General features: G+C 32.9%; 1 long non-coding RNA gene across 1 annotated transcript; it reads left to right on the top strand.

The window, feature by feature from the left end:
* Positions 1 to 2,284: 2,284 nt before the first annotated feature.
* LOC108558294 lies at positions 2,285 to 3,449 on the top strand. The gene is made up of 3 exons (XR_001890893.1): positions 2,285 to 2,609; positions 2,659 to 2,904; positions 2,963 to 3,449. It is a non-coding gene; the product is annotated as an uncharacterized LOC108558294 (long non-coding RNA).
* The last annotated feature ends 1,491 nt before the right edge of the window (positions 3,450 to 4,940 follow it).

The following is a 4,940-nucleotide window of genomic DNA, read 5'->3' as shown; positions in this document are numbered from 1 at the left end:
TTGATTTCTTCTAGGATGTAGAAAAGACGTCATTGACATTCTAGCGGATGATGGATTGTAATAATATTAAACTTAGTCCACAATATCAAAGAAAACAAGAAAAAAATGTATTTAATAAACGCAAATTCAGCAAATTTCGAATAAATTTGATTATAATTTTTGTAAAAAAAAAAAAGGATGCAACAACAAAGCTTTTAACGTTACGTAAGCGACGAACGGAACGATAAAACATGTAACATTTCGGCGATTTGAATAATTCACTAATAACAATAAATTATTTGGGTAGAAGAGAGGATCGGAATGCTGCTCTTCCGCGTCAAAAACTCGAAAAACACGCGCGCTTTAAGATTCTTTTGTCGCAAAGTGTGCACACTAGAAGCGCGCTCCCCCAGTTACGTAAATCGGAAGAGATGTATGATTTATTTATCTTTGCAACATTGCGAGAGAGTTTTCGGACGAATTCCGCTGTCGAAATGTACAAATTCCGGAGATTCAATTCCGAACGTTTCACAAGTTTCCTTCGATTACGACTGTCGTCGATTCGATTCTCTTTACTTCTTTCACACTAAATCATCACGACTCTAATGTAATTACCATGGTTACCAACGCTTTAATGGGCATTACATGAGCGAGTAAACGAAGTTTCTAAATTTTTAGTAATCTCATCGAGAATAATCGAACAATTCCCCAAAACATTTCTCACTTCGTAATTTCTAACACTTTCTTCGCGTTTAAAATCCGCAATACCAAATTTAGTTGAAACCTTGAAATTTCACATTTTTAATGATAAACATTAAATAAATCGCTCTTCTATGAAGGTTTTTTCAATTTACAAATTGATCATTCCATAATTAACGTAAAGATCTTTAATTCAATGCTGAATTGTTGCTTATGGATTGTGGTGGTAACTCAAGCAAGAAGTGGAGTGAAAATTGCGATTTTTCAATAAATAATACAAATACGTTTTCTAATATTGAAATTATGTTAATCATAATAATAATGATGATCGTTTATGTAACGTTAGCGTTACTCGAACAATTATTGTTTCGTTTCAATTACATGTTCATTTGCAAAATTGTGTAACGTGCAATCATTTTGGATTCTCTCACGAGCTCTTCGAAAGTGCTTCGAAGTGGAGTGGACGCTTTGTCGCTCTTCCTTCTTCACCTCCTTCGATTTTTGTCCGAACAAAAAAAATTGCGCAACTCGTAATTGCGGAAGAAAGTCATGAATATTCAATTCGATTATAATGAATTGAATTGGACGCGATCATCAACAGTTTTATTGCTCATCATTTCGACAAGTTCCGGCAGCCGATTAATAATGAATCGATGGAAGCGATAAATATTCGATATTTATTATATTTCGTCTTTCTTCATTGCCATAATTCATTCAAATTTCCAATCAATAAAGTTTATTAATTGTTGGACAATGATTGCCAATTAGGTGGATCGTAATATAATTTTTTTTAAATACGCAAAGGGGAAATCGTGGATTGCAGCTCCATCTGTTCGATGGAATCCTTGAAGAGTTCAGGAGTGCAAGAGCGCTGCAAGGATTCGAAATCGGCAACTTCTTTCACGCAAAATTCAAATACGAAATTCTAGAATTACCTAGTTTCTAATTATATAAAAAGGGAGCTAACATTACGCAATTTAATGTTCATCGAAATGTTCATTGTTTAAACTATTTACTACTAATTTTCAACATAGAAATGTTAAAAACTTTGTTCAGAACGTTCTACTTTCACACATTTGACTGCTTATAACAATAGAATGGTATACACCACGAATCTGCGAATGGTCTCAATGGATAGGCCATACCTTTATCAATGAAAATACATATTTGATAAATAAATTAAAACGAGTGTCTATCGATTTATTTAAAAAAAAAACGTATTTTGCCTCATTTCGATAAAATCGCTAAATAAATGGATATTTTAATATTTGTTTTAAAAATTTGAATTTACAGTTTTAGAGAATCATTCTTACCATTTCATTTGCTATCAAATAAATTAATATTGGTCCATTAATAAGAAAGTTATTAAGGTTTAATGTGTCCGCGGTTTTCGCGAATCGCAACGCAAGTCCCTCCCCCTTGAATCCCGAAAATGACATAAAATTTCGATTTGCATCAGGAGACCAGGAGTAGCGAGGAGGTATCTGAGCTCCTAGTAACGGTAGTTCCAATACAACGGTAGTTCTAATGCAACGGTAGTCCTAATGCTACAGTCACTTACGTTTGTGTGAGTGAGCGAACTGTCAATCTGACAGCTACTGTCAGTGTGACAGCAACTGTTACAAATTACATTCAAAGGTCTTTATTGGATTTCCTGTTTATTCTACACTGTTCTGAATGCAAACTTAATGAAGAACATGCTCCATGCTTCCTTCTACTACTTTCTTGTATGGATAACTTTTCTTTAAGCACCACATTTCACTTCGAGCTAGAACCGTTGCAACATGTTAACAACCATAGATGACTAAAGTTATTTATCTACAGAAAAGATATATCCAGAGGCTATGGAAAATACTACAAATCATTTTACATATAATAAACTGATGCAGTGTCTTCATATAAGTGGTTGCCTTAATTGCTAATAGCCAAAAGTTAAATAGACAAGTCAGAAATCGATTGATAAATTTGTTTTTATTTTAGGTGTAGGTGACAGCTGCAAGAGTACAGTTGACTTTCAAAGAGTGAGTTCTACAGAAAGTGGAAGAGATTGTTTACTAGCAGTTTCCATTTGTAAATAGTTGAAACTTTAACTGCAGAATGTGATCAAAAACATTACTTCCTGAAGTAAATCGATAATAACTAACAAATTGGATGAATTGTAGACTTCATCCTGATACTTAGAGACTATACTATTTTCAGGTGTTGTGATATTATTACTAGAAAAACGTAATGTAAAATTTTCATCAAAATCCCAGAATTAAACTAAGAGTATTTTTATTTTCAGGAGGATTCAGTAGTACCCATGAATCTATTGTTGCCTCCTAGATGATACTTAGAGATAGTATAACACACCTGAGTGCCAGGTGCAGTGAAAATACTGGAAAATCGAAAATATAAATTTTCATTGATTGAAACTAAAAGTAATTCTTCTTGCAGGAGGATTCAGTAACACCCATGAATATATTGTTGCTTCATATATGTTCCTTAGACATAGTTTAACAATTGTGAGTGGAAGCTGCAGTGAAAATACTGGAAAATCAAAAAAGTTAACTTTGATTAAAACCCCAGAAATAGAATAAAAGTATTTCTTCCTTCAGGAGGACAAGGGAGACTCATGAATCTATTGTTAGCTCCCAGACAATCCTTAGAGATAGGATAACATATCTCAGTACCAGATGCAGTGAATATTTGGGAAAATCAGTAAAATGAATTTTGTTCTTAACCGAAGGCACAGGCTAAAAGCGTTTTCTCTTGTATGAGGAGTCACCATCACATACAGATCAAGTTTTACCTTTTTCATGATTTTCAGAGATTGCATAATATTTGTGTGTGTTTGATACAGTTATTTATTGCTAAATGCGTAATCAAGAAATGACGATTTTCGATGTCTTCATTTTGATTTTAATTTCTTAATAGTCGCATAAATTAAATAGATCATTAAGTACTCAAATTAAAGCTGAAAGTGTTATGTTTCCAACGAGCCCACTGGCAGCTTTCTGAAGTCATCCATTCGTTGAAATTTCTATGGATTTTCTAATAAGATTTCCAAAAAAAACAATAACTCAGAACTATAGAACTTTCATATATTTTATAATTACATAAGTAGTTACATAGGTATATTTCATGAGATGTTATGTAGGAACGAATACATAATGGTTTTTACATAACAGAGAAAAAGCCACTTTTCCAGTAACTTTTTTTTATGAAAACTTTAGTAGAAAACGATTGATCCATAAAATTGCTTTCCAATCTCTAACAATAGATTCATGGGTGTCCTCGTATACAAAGAAGGAATCACCAATGCCTTAAGATACAAATTCAGCTTACTGATTTCTTTCTATCTTCACTGGATTTGGTATGCATACTTGTTAGACTGTGTCTGATGATCATGCATTAGGTAGCAAACATTGATGAGCACCATTGGATCTTCCTAAAAGAGAAATAAAAAAGTCTCTTGGTTTTTTATAAACATTATTCAACTTACTATGTCTAAGCATCATGGAAAACTTCTGTCTTGATGATGAGAGTATGAATTATCTTGATTTACCAATATTTTCACTAAACCTGGCACTTCGAAAAGGTATCCAGTCACTAAGGATCTTGTAAAAGCAAAAGTCTGCATTTTTTGCAATTAAAAGGAATTTAAGCACACATCTCTCTAGCATGAGTGCACCTCCTAAAACAATAACAATAGTAACATGCAATCTCTGTTCTATCTTTTCTGAAGAGAAACAATCTTCGATGATTGATCGAAGTTAACATGTTCAACTCAAATATTGCCATACAGTTTGCCAAACAATCGCATTGAAGAAGGAAAAGATCGAATTCTTTGTTCTTCATTCAGTTTGCATTATAAACATTGCATAATAATGACCAAATCTAATTAAATTATTTGAAATTTACTAGTGCGGTACTCACCCCTGCGCAACTTAATTCAAATTATAGTTCCTGAAAATTCCGACAGATGGCTCTACCAATCTTAATTTAAACGCATGTAACTCGAAAATTAATTAGCCTATTTCTTATTGGCTTCAAGTAATAACATTATATTCGTTTAATCGTTCTTTTAAATCGTTTGTTTATATAAATTAGTGCGCCTTTTAGGAAGTGAATTTTGTACAGCGCCAAAATGCCCGAACTATAACCTTTGCTATATTGCTAAGAGATGTCGTTAGCTACCACAAAAAACGAAATATTCATTTTACGCCTAAAGTGCTGGCAACCAATCATACACTATACTTTGGTGATCAAATTGGAAAATA

Source organism: Nicrophorus vespilloides, unplaced genomic scaffold (genome assembly GCF_001412225.1).
Source record: "Nicrophorus vespilloides isolate i.1.1-1 unplaced genomic scaffold, Nicve_v1.0, whole genome shotgun sequence".
NCBI classification, from domain to species: domain Eukaryota; kingdom Metazoa; phylum Arthropoda; class Insecta; order Coleoptera; family Silphidae; genus Nicrophorus; species Nicrophorus vespilloides.
The sequence above is the reverse complement of the archived record's forward strand: the minus strand, read 5'-3'. Positions and strand labels throughout refer to the sequence as shown.